Consider the following 17,104-nt stretch of genomic DNA (forward strand, 5'->3'; position numbering starts at 1 on the left):
AACATGAAATTATTGTACCGTGTGGGGACCCAGCAGCCTCCTGGTACTGAAGGGAAGTGTGTAGTGTTCTGTATAGGTTACGTATATGCAGTTACGGGTATGTGGTACCTAACATTGGGACCTGTTTGGGTGAGCTACGAGTGCGGATCTTTGCTCTCTATCTCCAGAGTCTGTGTAGTCAACTGTAAGTCAGATTATACTGCTTACTGTACCAGGAATTACCTTCTGAATAAAGCCTCTATTCTTGAACTTAATGACGCCACAGTTTGCTTGTTTGAAAAGCTGTTATGACTGTTTCCCAAGGCCACAGAAGGCTAACCGGGTTTTCATGGGTGGTTTAACCGTTCATTGTGCAGAGGGAGTGCAAAACTATCACCAGATCAAAGCAACTAGATATATCACCTTACGGCTCAATAACATCTTGAAAACGAAAAAAAAAAGCTGTAACTTGCTTTAAAAGTAGCCTGAAAAATGTACCTAAGTCAATTATATCTAAAAAAGTGTCCGGAGATTAGCTAAATGGGTTTGGGGCAAGATAAAGTCATAGGTGTGGCCCTTAAGTTTATTTATAAGACTTCATAGTACAGATACAGTTCACATCTTCCGTGACTGGCTTACAGCAGAGTCCACAGAGAAAAGTACAAGTCATCAGAGTTGACTAACACGACTTCTTTCCCTCGGCAGAATTGAATGGCTGAACGGACATCTCTGGCGTCTTGGTCTGCCTGCGGCACACTGCACACTCTGGAAGAAAGAACACCAAGATGTCAAGTTCCTGCAGAATCAGCCTCTTAGTGAAGAAAATGTGCCTTATTTATTTAATAAATAATTGACAAAAAAAATAATTTTGTATTTATTTTAGAAAAACTATATGGCTCACTTTTTGCAATACTATGCAATAAGTATATCATAATAAGTTAGCCATAAATATATATATATATATATATATATATATATATATATATATACATATATATATATATATATATCATAAAATATATATATATATATATATATATATATATATTTTATGATATATATATATATCAGCATATATATATATATATATATATATATATATATATATATATATATATATATATATATATATATATATATATATATATATATATATATATATCATATTTATTGCTAACTTATTGCATGATATACTTATTGCATAGTATTGCAATATATATACAATTCCTTACACAGTGGTGAGTGGAACATGATATATATTCACAGCGTGGTCTTAAACATAGCTATAGACAGTAGCTTGAGGCACCAGTATGACGTTCCTGGGGTGTATATGAACCCAATTCCTTACACAGTGAGTGGTGAGTGAGCCATGACCAGGAACATGATATATATTCACAGGGTGGTCATAAACATAGCTATAGACAGTAGCAGGCACCAGTATGACCTTCCTGGGAGTGTATATGAAGCCAATTCCTTACAGAGTGAGTGAGTGAGTGAGCCATGACCAGGAACATGATATTTATTCACATGTGGTCTTAAACATAGCTATAGACAGTAGCAGGCAAAACAAACATCCCAATGTAAGTCCCCCTGCAGGTGGTCGGCCTGCTTGGGGTTTGATTCTCTTGCACCATCTGTACAAGCATCAGTAATAGCCTTGAAGGTGGGTATTCAGTGCTTGGCTGGGTTTAGTGTTGCTGTGCTGAGAAGACTGAAAGTGAAGGCTGCAAGGCATAAACCAGCTCAATTAGTGTGTAGGTGGTGGAGCCAGTGACCCAGGAAGAGATGCACAACCTGCCCCTCATTCACAGCCTGTAGCATACATAACCTTCCCTGGGTACACCTATAGCCTGGATGGCACACCCAGCCAAAATGTACTGTTAGGTAAGTTGGCCCCAGTGTTGCCTTATTCTGTCCCTAGTGGTCTGCCCTCCTGTATAAAGCCTGGCAGGTCACTCAAATGGGTACAGGTGTTAGGGCACGCCTGCTAAACCCGAGTCAAGGACTTTCTTTTCTGGTTTTACAACTAAAATAATTTTCTCATGTCCCAGCATACAGTACTAATTGGGTGTTGCAATTATTACAGGCTTGAAGAAAAAGGCAAATAAGAGGAAGAGGAGAAGAAGAGGAGGAGGAGGTAAGTGTTAATTTTTCCTCACTCTTAGGAAAGGTTTCTCTCTCTCTCTCTCTCTCTCTCTCTCTCTCTCTCTCTCTCTCTCTCTCTCTCTCTCTCTCTCTCTGCTCAAGTTAGTGGCAATGTAGACCCCACAACACCAGCACAAAGTCATCATTATCCTTGACGGTGAAGGCCTCAGTCATCGTCAAATAGCACAATGACTGGTGTTTCCATCTCTAACGTATGAATGGGTCTGCAGACATGTGGCCACAGGCTCCACTAGTGACAGGCCTCAAAGCCTGCAGATTTTTAACAGTGTAATTACGGCAGGGGTGCATACACTCATTATTAAATAAATACCTATCATCGTCATATATCGTATAGCTATGGTGCAGTATGTGCTTTACGTATTAATTTTGCCAGATATTATAATTCTGTATACTTTTACTGGCAATGAATAGGGATGAGGTCAACCCCAGCATTTAAACTGCCTGAGAATGGTCCATGTTATCAAAGATTTCTGCACCCAAGCACACACATACTTAACATGGCTTTGGTAGTTGTGGGCCTTTCCATGCTAGTGTTTGACCTGGTGGGAGTCTGACAAGGCTCCTGTACCCTGCTCTAAAAAATATCCTGAGAACATTTTCTTTTTTGACATTTAGAAATAATCTGTGAGAGTGGCAGCTTATATGTCTCCAGAATAGCGATCAATGTCCTGAGTGGAATGGCTTACAGAATAACTGCATCCACAGCACAGTCCCCCATGGTAATTGTCAATAATCTCTGTAGTGCATTGACGACCTTATGTCAGTGACTCTGTGGTAAGAGTACAGTCTGTTTCAGTAGGATATTACAGGTGGTCAAGCTTCCTCTCTCTTTCTCTTGACCAGCTCTGTAAGCGCCAATCACCGCACATAACCCCTCACTCTGCTTCCACCTTGACCGACAGCGTTGGTGGACTGTGCAGTGTTCTCAGTTTTCTAACACTATCTGGAATACTGCAAGACCTACCTGTGTATGCTAAGTATCACTGCTAGCCTTGACCTATAACATGCATTCTGTAACACAAGACAAATGACTATTTTTTTTTTTCTTGTAGATGTCACATGGCGAATGAAGGTGATTTCTTTGTACGCCACAAAACAAGTTTGTATTTCTTTCTCATCTACAGTCAAGTTAACAGTGTGCACATATATATACGCTGTCTTCTCTGGTCTCATCATAACTTCCTTGACGTTTTAGGTATATGCGGCAAACACACACATCTGGCAAGGCTTTTTGATGTTGTGGTCTCACTACCGGGCTCTCAAGCGAGATTTAAAGATCGATTTGTACCTGCGATACAACTGATCTTAATGTTCTGGTACTTCCGCAGATATATTTGAAGGAGCTCAGTTGGGGGTGATGAAACGTTGTCGCTTTTATATTTAATTCTAACCCCTATCCATTCAACACTAGTGAATGTACAAGAAATAACAATAAAATACAAAATACACTTCCAGTCAGACCCAGGCGGGTCGTCAGGCCTCGCACACTGCCTGTTAAGGGACAAGAAGTATCGTCCCACTTCAATACTAGTTGCACTTAACTATTTCTTAACAGTGGTATACAACGATATATAGAGTGGAGAGAAAGCCAGCTACCCATAGAAAAAATTGCTACAAAATCACCAGACTGAATATACAAAAACGAAATTTTAACAAGGAGTGTAAAATTTTGTCTGTTTCATGATGGCGGGTAACGCGCTACCCTCAATCGCTGTGTTTCAGATTGTACCAAAGTGCAAGTGGTGTTAGGGTAGGGTCTGTGCGCCACCCAGCCGGGTCTACGCGCTAGGTTGAGGAGGTTGAACAGGGGGGTATGTCAGTCATTTCGTGCTAGGTGCTTCGGTTTTGTTTGAATTTTACAAGCCATCAAAATCACTCTCAATAGGTAGTTAATAAACTTTGCCTCTCAAGGAGTCAAAGCTGAAAATAAATGAAAAGATTGCAAACTAACTTTTTTATTTTTAAAATAGTGTATTGACAAACATAAAAATCCGTGCTGAAGTAGAATATCATAAACAAATAAATGTCCTACAGAGTTCAAAACAAAATCTACGTTACTCAAAAAGTTTCATTTACCAGTATCAAAATAACAAATAAATGTCTCACAGAGTTAAAACGAAAATCTTAAGAATATTCCGTGAAATGTTTCATTATGCTAAAATAAATGCCTTTCAGAAATCAGAACGAAAATCTTAAGAATACCGTGAAAAAATCATTCAATAAAATAAATAGTTTGCACTACATTTATTACAAAAAAACTCAGTATCCATTGTATCAATGTCCTCCTGAGATTTTCACCAATTCATCTCATCAGACATTCTGCATGCCACCAGCTGTCGCTAATAATACATTTTATCCTTCTTAACTTTCCTTTTGTTTGCATTGACATTTTCCACAGAGCTCGTCTTCATATCATCAATTACATCATCCGAGTCATCGTCCAAGACCGGCTCATCCTGCACTTCTCTGAAGTTTCTGCTTGTCTTTTCTGCTTTTTGGGAATACATCAGCGTGTCTCTGAATCGTTTTTCTTTCCTTTTTCTCTTTCTTTTCTTTCCTGTTGTTTTCCCTTCATTCTTTCTTTTTCCTCCATTCTCTTCTCTTGCTTCATTTCTTGTTCTATAATTTTTTCTCTCTTCTTTTCTTTCCATTTTCCCTCCTCCTCCTCTCGTTTCTTTCTCTTCTGTTTCTCTTCAATCATTTGTTGGCACTAACACTGCTTATTGAGCATGGCAATACTCATGATGTCTTTTTTAATCCTTTTTCAAACAGGCATGGAGGTAATCATCAATTGATTTGAATTTTTTTAGAAGGCAGAGGTTGTGGAGCAGGCTGATGTGTAAGGGGTGGGGGCTGGTGGAGGGTTGGATGTAGCGCAAGGGGTTGTGGAGGCAGGCTGATGGGCGTAGGGTTGTGAGGCAGGCTGGGATGGAAGGCAGGGGGTTGTGAGGCCTGGGATGTAAAAGCAGGGGCTGTGGAGGCAGGCTGGATGCATGGTAGCCAGGAGGCACCTGCATGGGCAGGTTGTGAGGCAGGCTGGGATGTGGAAGGCAGGGGATCAGGGAGGCACAAGGTTTTCTTCCAACAACACCTTCCAGTCTCTATAGGGTGGGTCATCCATGTCGTATCGCCTCGTACCTCGCTTCATGAATTTGAGTTGTTCTTCCCCTAATGACAGGCTCAGCTTCACCAGCCAAAACAAGCAGAATGCTGAGAGAGTGGAGTTTTGTTCCAATGCAGGGAACTTGGGATTGGCTGCTGGTGAAGCAGAAGAACAGAGGCTGAGAGATTGTTAAAAGGCAGAGTGAGTACATGCCAAAAGATGTTGAGGTAGGGAGAGTGATCGATAGCGCTGGAGAAACTGCAGCTTTATTTCAGCTTGTCTGAGTTGAGTACAACCTCAGGGTTAAAAGGATAGATCCCAGACTTAACAAATCCCTTTGTAAGCAAAAGCAAGCTTCCTGGTCGTGCTGTAGTGTCCCAAGCTTTTATGTGCGGGCAAACGCACATGGCAGACACTCTCCAGTTTGTACTGAAACTTTCTGGGACGGTCACCCATGCCAGTTTGATTGCCCTTAAAGAAAGCTTGATCCAGTGGCTGACAGCATCAAAGCAAGCCTTCAGGCAGTAAAGGATGACACCATTCTCGTTACACAGCGTGCTGATTGCCAGGGAACGATGGCTGAATGGCCGTCCACAACAGCACCACTGGTCGCTTTTCTTCCTAATTTGGGAATGAAGATGTCCCCAGGAAGCTGGTAAAAGACTCAATTTCAGTGATCATAACCATTTGAGTTTTTTGAAAGCTCTTCAAACCTTTCCATATTGAAGGGAGATCTGTGTAGGGAAAGATCAGCAGGAAAATGCCCACAGAAGTGAGGTCAACATTGTCACTTGGTTGCTGCAAAGCAATGGGGACAGAGTAGATGTTGTTCTGTCACAAGTTGATACTTTTGTTTTTGATGAGGATAAAACCACTTTCATCAGCATTAAAGATCCACAGAGAGGCTTCAAACAGTGACTGATGGTAAAATTCAGGTAATGTTTCTGTTTGTTGGAAACCATTCACTTAGAGCATCCTTTTGTCACAATTGTTCTCCATGGCCAAGTGAAGGTCCAATTCTTCTGCATTCTGATGCTCTTGGAAAAGGCTCGCATCCAATCCTTTTCCAGGGTGGTTGTTTTGAAGACAGTCTTCTTCCCTATCATCGAGAAATGGTTTCACCATGTCTTTTGAGGTCGTCTTTGGTCTGTCCAAAACCTTCGTTTAGACACTTCAATCAGCCAATCTAATAATACTTCTCAGCTTCTTCTCCTCTTCAATGGATAGGAACTGTTGGCAGGGGTTGTACAGGCTCCTCTTCCCCTGACCTTATTCAAGTGGTGGCGTAAGGATAACAAAAGTTTTGGAGGCGGCATTCAGGGACATCTGTTAGATCTTACCAGCTCTACAGCTTTCTCCACTTGTTCTTGTTTATACTGCTGTGTTGATGCCATTTCAGTAATACAGTAGATCAGAGCAAACAGAATGAATATATATTGAATAATATTTTTTTTAATTTTTTCAAAAAAAAAAAAAAAAACTGAAAATGCAGATAGCCTAAAAAGAGAAAATAAAACAAAACAAGCACTTAGCCTAGGTGTTGTTTTGTCAGCAAGACTGCGAGCGTTTTGGCGGGTTTAGGCACACCACGCCTCTCCGCCTGCTGGATACCAGGCATGTTTATCTCAACCATTTGACAGTCATGTATTATAACAAAGAATTGATTACGTTGCGCTGTTTTGTATCAAAATAGGCAGGATCATCATATTCATGTGTGTTAACGAAACAGTTAGTGGAAGACAACTTACCTCAGTATAGCGGAAGACGCACTGCCCTCTCTCTCCCCTGGCGCAAACACAACACTGAACGGTACTGGCGGGAAAATTTGAACTACGGTCTATTTAAATGCATTTTGTTGAAAGGTGAGATTTCAATGCGGGCTTAGCATGAACTGGATCATGCACAGACCCTCCAGTACTCTATACTCTTATAATCTAAACAATACCACTATACACAATGGACACTAGTGCGCTTTCCTTTACGGTACAACACTTCACTTTCTACCACGACAGCGTAGATGAACACGACACATATTGTGTCTAAAATTTAGAGGGACACATGAGCGTCGGTCAGAATTATTTCTAGTTCTGCCCCGAGTACTCCGAGGGAACCCCCTTATATGGGCGATTGCCTACGTCACTATACGTCATTACTACGTCATAACTATTGACAGGGTACAAAAGGCTCCTGAACTGAGGGTGCACTCTGACCCTATGATATTGTCACATCCTCTATGGTTATAGTACATAAGAGTGAATATTCATGAGTAGTGTTATTCTACATGGCTTCCGTTTACATGATTCTCGTCCTTATAGCCTTTGGCGTGGTGCTGTCGTTGGGTGAAGTGGGCGGTTTCGGAAGCCGGCAGAGCGCCAGCTGTATGGTGGCCTGAGACGCCCCTTTGGCCCCTGTGTGTTTCAATAATGATTTGTTCTTCCCACTGTCACCTCGCTGTGCTGTGTTCTTCAAATTGTTCTTAAGTTGGATGTATTCTAACGTTCTGTGTCGCTTTCTGTCTTCCTTATTTATTTGTGATGTTTGTACTGGGTCAGGTGATGTTACTGCGTCTGTGTTTGTAGATGCAGCACCCTGCAGGGCACAGAAGGAGTTCTTCAGGGAAGCTTTATCTGGCAGTTAATACTTCATGGTGATGTAGGTGCACAGGATACTGTTTTCCTGCACTCCGAGCACTGGCAAGGCAGAAGCAAGCTTACTCCTCCAGTGCAATGATTGGCTGTTACTTGGCCAGGCAAGAGTATGAGGGGGTGTGCCTGCCACCGTACTTACCACCAGAATGACAGCATATTACGTATGGGAAAAAAACACCTATATGATGAGGAATTATCAGCACAACCAATTATTATATTATGGATACGTAAGTGATATCTTCCCAGCACAGCACAATGCTTTGAAGCGACAAGCCTCAGCAGTGCATATGTCCTAATACCGAGTCCCTGGCACCTTCACAAGAGCAGGAGTACACAAGGCTGACACACTGGGAGGAGTGTCTCAAAAGTGTTGGTCTGTGTATCTCAGAATGCATGGAGAAGTTTTGTTGAGTTTAGCCACTGGTGCTTCACCCTGCCTGCCATGTCTACCCGGTGTGGCGTTGAGTCTCGCCCCCTCATGTGGTTTGTCCCTTCATGATCTTCGAATTGCTTAACCCTAATTTAAAAATGACTGAGTAACTACGTGGTAAGAAGCACCACCCAAAGAGTGATGCACAGCGGAAGAGGTCAAAACAATTGTATTGCCGCGGCGACTAAGCCTGATGGGCCAGCAGCCTCCCATAACTCCCTCTGCCAGGGGGGGGGGCACCTCTTTGGCCGACTGGTGAAGGAGTGGCTCTCTTCTCGCTGGTCGTGGGTTTGGTCCCCAGCACCGGCAAACCTTCCCTTGTCTGGATTAATTTCTCGTGTGTTTCGTTACACGCAGAGGTCACGTTGGAGTGGAGAAAAGAGTAAATTTCAACATTTCAGAACATGAATAGGAGGAATTGTTGACATCCTAGTTATATACATACATACAGTGATGGGATTCAGCCGGTTCGCAAGAACCTGTTCTTGGAATTTCTTTAATCCTGAGAAGCGGTTGTTACTGTCAGCTTAAATCAGGGGTTCTCAATTTTTCCCCCATGAACACCTTTTACTTATAACTTATTTTGGTAAACCCCTCACAGATCTGTTGCTGGCTTTTGTAAGTCAAAAACACGACTAAAACCAGACTGGATGTCGGGTGGAGCCGAACACGGGTTCAAGACCAATGTGGCATCACCGATTCCAACGAGAGCGCCGTTACAAAGGCTACACCGACAGCAACCGCTGCCAGCTGGTTTTGTTTACTTCACGGCAACCAGCTGTCACACCTGTGTCTTCCTGAAGAAGACAGGCCAGCTGTCACGCCTGTGATAACCTCACAGGACCTCCCCAGGGCTCATAATGATCTTCAGACCACTGTAGCTGGTTGGATTTTATTTTATTTTATTTTATTTTTTTGAGGCTGAAACCATTATTTTCTGTAGTCACGCATCACGGCGTAAGGAATGGTGATCTTAAATATGTCAAGATCACTTTGATAACCGTTTGAATCTATAAATATATAGGCATAGGGCTGAGACACAAATAAGCCCAATAGACTATTGATGCATTCTGATCAATCGTATATTGACAACATTGTCGTGCTGATGAAAAATAGAACAAAGTGGAAGAGGCAAGGCTGAAAGATCATGACTAAAAGACTTAAGCTGAAGCATTTTCCTTATTATTTTCCTTTTCCAGAAGGCAACATGTTAGGTAAATGCAGAATTCAAACACATTTCTACTATAAACTGATATATCACCAAGTAAAGGTTGCTTAATAAGATGCACAAAAATATTAAAAAAAATAAGCATTACTAATAAACTAATTAAAAAGAGTTTTGAAGCACAGAAAATAAATATAATTGCAAACAGTGGCTAAAAAAATGTTAGCACAACATTATCACAACTGGTTATAGTCTAATGGATAATAACATTTGCAACAACCCAAACATTTTAATAGTCACTAAGCATATACTGTCCGCTCAGCATTAATTAAGCTTTAACCATTAGGAATTTGGACTTTTTTTTTAAAGTTGGAAAAATAACTAAAATCAATAATTTCACTTGCTAGACTGTAGCAACCCAAAGATCAATCTTTGCACTATGTCGGGCCAACCAGCATCATGGTTTGCTTCTAGCGACTGTGATAGAACCCATTGTTAGCCAGTCCAGGAGTGAGAGAACCTGTTCTTAAAAAATTGAGTCCCACCACTGCATACATACATACATACATACATCACTCTTTAATAAAACTATAAATAACAAAGTAAACAAAGCCAGGACAAACCAAATCAGGGGGATGAGGCTTAACGCCACACAGCTACATGGCCTGCGGCTGTGCCTTCACCAACATCCAGGGTAAACTAACTAAGGGAGTTGTCTACACACAGTAACAGTGCTGTGTCCACCATTACTACATGGCCTAAGACTGTACCTTTGGCCACACAGAGGGGAACACAATGAACCCTGGTGGTAGTTTAACCCTTCCTCTGCACCTTGAAGAGAAACACGCATTTAATAAGGCTTTCATAGAGGCTTTGTTTGGCGGAAACTAACTGGACCCCATTTGACTTTGCTGAGGGGGAGTCTGGGTTAGTTTCCTGGTTTAATTATGGGGCTGCTGGGTTTGCTTTCATTTTTACAGCTGAATATGCAAGAATTCTATTGATAAGGGTGTTAAGTGTGATTTTTTTTGTAGGTACACAGAAGACCATTTAGGGTAATATTTTATTTTAAGAGGGTGATAGTACTTTTGGGTTTGTGTGAGTACGGGGGACATTGTCTCGCTTACGATGTCATAAACTTGCCTTCAAAAACTTATCTATCAATTATTTATTTTTTGATAGATTCAAAATATTTTGTTTTTGTTTTGTATAAATTTAAAGAAATAGAAGGGTTTAAATGAAGTAAAATTGATCAGAAAATAGTTTAAAAAGATATTAATCTTGGGAATTTGAGATAAAGGGTCTCATTTTTTCCTGAAGTTTTTATAAATCTCTCCATTATTGGTTTACAATGTTTGGGCGAAGTTTAAACTTCAAAAACTTATTTTGGTGGTTTATGCGTTAAACTGCCGTGTGTAAAAGAAGTCAATTTAACGCTAGGTGTAGACGAGAAATAATTAGCAAGGAATATACACGGAGTTTAATTAACCACTTAGGAAAAAGTTAGAAGCTTCTGGCATCATATTCCTCTTGGCAATAACTTAATTTAACAGTGATTCACCTCTTTTGGGTTTGACTAGAGTCTAAAATTTAGGTCCAAACTATAAAACGCAATTATTGGCTTTCTAATTGGTAAAACCAGCTCAAAAAACTCTTTATGAATGCAACTCACACGTCATGGCATTGCTCTTTATTAAGATCATTCTAAGGCTCTCTGCGGTCACTCATAATAAGAGCAAGTAAGAGAATAAACAGAAAGATTGGACCGCTAAAGAATCAAGAAAAAATGTTAGTCAGATTTAAAGTTTGAAGCGATAGGTAAAGTAATCTATACATCAAAAATTAAGAAAATTCCGGCAATTATAAAGAATCACAAAGAGAAGGGTAAACCCTTTGGGCTCAAATACACATTCATACAGGGAGGTTTTTCTCCATCTACAATTGTTTTTTAGGAAGTAAAGTTGCTGAAGTTATAACTATGTAGGGATGATAAAGTATAATTGAAATTATCAACATTGTAAAAATCTTTTTTTCAAAAAATTAAACTTTCTGATTGGAAGTCAGATATACCTGTTATATTAAAAAAAATTATCCTCCTCATCAATAAATGAAAATGTATAAAAATAATCAAAGAACATGAACAAAATGAAGCATCAGCTTCAAATGGTGTGCAGAGCATTTATAAAGCCACATAAAGCAGACTACTAGTAAGGAAGAGGTTCCAATAATGACATGCAGGCCAGTCACAACCAAGAATGTGGAGCCAAATACTGAATAGTAAGGGAAGCTTCAATATATTCTTCAAGTACTATTGTGAAATAAATCCCTAGAATAATAGCTGGGCCGAGTCTTGGGATGGCTTGGGAGCTTCTCGTGGTGGGCTCATGTTACTGAAGAAGGCTTGTAGTACTTAAGAGGGGAGTTTGAAAAGGATTAAAAGGTTGGATGCCAAGAGGGGGTCAATGTATACCAATTTCTTCTGTGGGGGACATCAGTCTTCTATGGAAAAAGGCTCAAAAGTAAGATAAGAAAACTTCTGACACAATAAATAAGATTATACCTCAACGGAGACCTTTGGTACAAGATCCTTGATGAGTGCCTTCAGTATCTGGCCATTAGTAAAGTGGCAACAACAAATTATACCTCAACGGAGACCTTTGGTACAAGATCCTTGATGAGTGCCTTCAATATCTGGCCATTAGTAAAGTGGCAACAACAAATCTCATGATAAGGAGATTTATATTATGCTGGTGAAATCATGTCACTAAGCCGGTGGCATAACAGAGCCGGTAAGCAGAGGTGGGCAAGTGCGGTACTTAGTGCGGCAGTACCACAAAAAAAGTACTGCACAACAGCACTACCGCAAAATTTATAAAATAATGCACTACCGCAGACCATACTAAAAATCCTGCAGGACTTTGAAAACTATCAAAGACGGCATTTACCACGCGGCGGCATGCTGCTGCTGCTGCTGCTCACAGAAAACTTTTTTTTTGCAGTGAATCGGACTCAATCAGTCATCAGAATCAGTGATTCAATCATTCTGACTTTTCAATTATTGTTCAAAATTAAATACTAAATAGACAGACTAAACTACCTCGCTGCCAGTCTTCCTTAACTCGCGCGGTGCCGGACATTTCAACCCTGGACCCATCCGTGGTGCCGGCAGATGTTTCATTCTTTATTTTAAGCATGTTTCCTTTGTTTGGATAGCCAGGGTAGCCACTCAAGTATTTTTTTATTTTGACTACCACTACCGCAGTACCGCACACTGCGTACCACACTGGGAAAGAAAAAAATGGGACCGCACCACTCCGGAAAAAGTACCGCACTACCACAGCCGCACTGCTGATTTTTCAGTACCGCGCCCACCTCTGCCAGTAAGCAGTCATGGCTACTAGGTGATGGGGCTGAAAACCATGGAATGATGGCACCAGTTAATTTCTCTAGTATAAAGAGTTCTTAAAACTGCAAATACATAGGACTGAATAATAGCAACGGCAGAGTCTAAAATTATAAGGAGTATTTGAGCACATAAAAGGATTAAATAGAGAGAGATGTTCCAGTACTTCCTAACAAAGTTAGAAGTAGGTGACCACCGGACGAGTTACTGCTAAAGTACGAATTACTGTGTTTGTAATGGTTTCACAATAAAAGGCATCAAGGCAAAGCTTGGGGAACTAAATGGCCAAATACATGTTTGGTGTGTTTGGCCCATCCCAACGTTATGACTCACAGTGGAGGAGATAGTGGTGTGTCATTATGTGCCCAGATCTACTAAACACATGTTTGGTGTGTTTGAGCCATCCCAACGTTATGACTCACAGTGGAGGAGATAGTGGTGTGTCATTATGTGCCCAGATCTACTAAACACATGTTTGGTGTGTTTGAGCCATCCCAACGTTATGACTCACAGTGGAGGAGATAGGTGTGTCATTATGTGCCCAGATCTACTAAACACATGTTTGGTGTGTTTGAGTAGCCCCAACGTTATGACTCACAGTGGAGGAGATAGTGGTGTGTCATTATGTGCCCAGATCTACTAAACACATACAGGAGAAAAGTCCTTAAAATTATTAAAGACAATTAGTCTGAACAAGGCAACAAATAACACAGAGGAGCCATTATGGGAAGGCTGTAAAGGAGCTTTCAATTCTTTATGAAGAGTTCAAATCATTTTTCTCCCAGACAAGGATCAGCGAGAAGCCCAGTGAGGCAGCAACACCGTCAAGATAGTGGAAATTCACTTTACTGACAAGTTGAAGATTCTTGGAGAAGGTTCAAAGATGGAGAATATTAATTATAATTTTCAAGATTGAGAAATTGAAGTTTTTCTGTTGTGGGGCAAAAAGCTAATTTTAGAAAAAGGTTTCATATTAAATATAAAGACTAGGAGGAATCTTAGGAGAAAAAGAAAGTTGTGGCATAATTAAGGAATTCATAAAGAATGAATAGGATCACCTCAATAATTAAGCTAAGGTTTAGGGGGGAGGTTTCAATTGATAAAGAAATTTAGTTTAAGAATGAGTTAATACAAGTTCTTTCAATAACAATAGATCTGTGATTCGCTCCACAAATTTCTGAACACTGCCTGTAGAATAGTCCAGGCCGGTTAAAATCTTGATTGATTAAGTCGGCCTGGAATTGCATCTGCTTCAATACCTAGAGATGGGACGGTTCAGGAATGAGTGACTTTGGCTGCAGTAATTAGGACCAAAATTTGGGAAAGTTTTGGAAAGTTTTGTTTAGTGGGCAGCGCAACATCTGTGGTCATATGCCGGAGAGAGACAGGAGGGGAAGGAATTATAGGAGAAGGGAACAGATCCCAGGAGACGGGACACAACCCCCGATTAATACCTGGTACACTGCTGGGTGGACAGGGGCGTAGGGTATCGGAAAAGCAGGCCAAATTTTCCACTCCGCCCGGGAATCAAACCCAGGCTCTCTCGGTTGTGAGCCGAGTGTGCTAGCCACTGCACCACGAAGCCCCCGCCCGAATTTGGGTATTTATTGGGAGTACAGTCCGGTTATCTACATCTAACAGACAAAATCCTGAGGCTTCTAATTCGTTAAACGGAACTATGTATCAATCAAACTCTACCTGTAAAAACTCTGAGTATTCATATCTTCATTGATGTCCAACTGTCTTAAGAGTTATTGAAGGGTTATTGACTTCATGGAGAAGATATCGGAGGGAAGGAAGACCAATACAAATCAGAATGAAAGCGGGGAGAGATGTTCAAATTACTACTTCAATAGCTGGATTTTCTAGTATAATGTAGCAGTTAATATTACAAAATACAGTTGTTGTTATGTAGCCTACAAATGTTACCATTACTAGTACAATTACTAATATAATATGGTCATGAAAGAAAGTTAATTGTTCTATGAAAGGAGAAGCTCTGTCTTGGAAGTTTAATTAAGTATGCTGCTCATGTTGCCATAAGTTGGTTCTAAAAGAAGAGTTTTCTTCCTTATAGGAGCTTAGCCCGGAAGCAGCGACGGGCCAAATTTGTGGCTTTACCGTGTAGCAGTGACGGGCCAAATTTGTGGCTTTACCGTGTAGCAGTGACGGGCCAAATTTGTGGCTTTACCGTGTAGCAGTGACGGGCCAAATTTGTGGCTTTACCGTGTAGCAGCGACGGGCCAAATTTGTGCCATGATATAACCCCCCAAAATAGATGATACATAATCTGATCACAAATGCTTTGATATATACGTATTATGAAATGATTTGTGTGAGGGGCGATTTTTTCTCATTTTTCTCACTTAGAGGGACCATTACGAAACATGATCCCCGCAGCTACCACCAGGTTAAATGTCTATCTGCCATTTTACAAGTTAGTACTAAGGGTAATTTCTATGATCTGCTGGGGGGTAAGCATGCTCTCATTCAATTGAAGAGGGTAAGAAAGGAGAAAAACAACGGGGCGGTTAAGACACAAAAGCTTCTCAAACAATTAGTAATAGGAATCCTAATGTGGCTACAAAAGAAATTATTGAGCCTAGGGATGACACCATGTTTCAAGTTGCGTATGCGTCTGGGTAATCTACGGCATATAACAAAGAAACACTCCAGCATGCAAGGTGTGGTCCCACATGAGTGTCTGCGAGGGAGCCAATCAAGCACTGAACACAATCCATATCACGATACATGGTCCTGCCCTTGTGTGTCGGCCTGGATGTGGAGGCAGCCAACATTCTTTACAACAGTTTGTAATGAAATCAGGTTCATGTGTGGGGGGGCTCCACTCACACAGCTCTTCTGGACAGAGTGGAGGCTAAGGCTCTTCGTCTCATCAGCTCTCCTCCTCATACTGATAGTCTTCTACCTCTTAAATTCCGCCACAATGTTGCCTCTCTTTCTATCTTCTATCGATATTTCCACGCTGACTGCTCTTCTGAACTTGCTAACTGCATGCCTCACCCCCTCCCGGCCCCGCTGCACTCGACTTTCTACTCATGCTCATCCCTATACTGTCCAAACCCCTTATGCAAGAGTTAACCAGCATCTTCACTCTTTCATCCCTCACGCTGGTAAACTCTGGAACAATCTTCCTTCATCTGTATTTCCTCCTGCCTACGACTTGAACTCTTTCAAGAGGAGGGTATCAGGACACCTCTCCTCCCGAAACTGACCTATCTTTCGGCCACCTCTTTGGATTCTTTTAGGAGCAGCGAGTAGCGGGCTTTTTTTATTAATGTTTACTTTTTTTGTGCCCTTGAACTGTCTCCTTTGCTGTAAAAAAAAAAAAAAAAAAAGTTAGTTTTTCAGACATTTTGGGACTAGGCTGCTAGGCCTATATATATATATATATATATATATATATATATATATATATATATATATATATATATATATATATATATATATATATATATATATATATATATATATATATACAAAAAAGCCATGAACATACAATAATGCTATTTATCCTTATAATATGGCACTAGCCATTCCACCCTAACTGCTTTAATGGAGGAAACAGAATCTTCCAGACAGTTGCATCACAGCCTATTGAATGATCAGTGAGGGTTAATTATTGTATATTATGTCATGTGTTGGTTGTTGGGTTTGTAACTCCATTCCATTCCATTGAGATTAGAGATGCTTGATCGAGTTGGCAGTCGGCCTCCATACCTGGGAGTAAAGCACTTCTTTGAGACGCTGTTTTGCTGGACCCTGACTGGTGGCAGCAGGAAGCTACGTAATGACGGACTCTGCGCCCACACTCCGCCCGCAAGAGGTGCCCCTGACGCTAACCTTCGGCGACGACATCCCCGGCAGCATTCCGGGCGTTTCACTACACCAGGGATGCCAACGTCTTGCGAGGGGTGAAAGTGTGGGATAAGCCAGACTACCGGGCTGTCACTACGTCAGCTGCGGGGACAGACGGCTGCATACGTAGAGCAACGAGTGCAGCTGAACGCAGAATGGGGGCCAACACACTGGACTGCCTGTCATCGACCGCTGACGCTATCGAAATCAGGATCCTGCACTTCGAGGAACAACAATTTGGAGAGGGGCCGAGTGACTTCATGACACGGCTACAACAGTTAGGCTGGATGGCATTCAAGACAGAGAAGCGAGGCTGCACATAATCAAAGAG

General features: G+C 41.1%; 1 long non-coding RNA gene across 1 annotated transcript in view; it reads left to right on the forward strand.

Annotated features, from left to right (window-relative positions):
* Nucleotides 1–845, forward strand: part of LOC126992454 (uncharacterized) — a 1,388-nt gene extending 543 nt beyond the window's left edge. Inside the window, exon 2 of the long non-coding RNA XR_007746560.1 lies at nt 685–845. This is a non-coding gene — a long non-coding RNA (uncharacterized LOC126992454). The remainder of the gene's footprint in view (nt 1–684) is intronic.
* Nucleotides 846–17,104: the final 16,259 nt, after the last annotated feature.

Source organism: Eriocheir sinensis, unplaced genomic scaffold (assembly GCF_024679095.1).
Source record: "Eriocheir sinensis breed Jianghai 21 unplaced genomic scaffold, ASM2467909v1 Scaffold467, whole genome shotgun sequence".
In the NCBI taxonomy this organism is placed as follows: Eukaryota; Metazoa; Arthropoda; class Malacostraca; order Decapoda; family Varunidae; genus Eriocheir; species Eriocheir sinensis.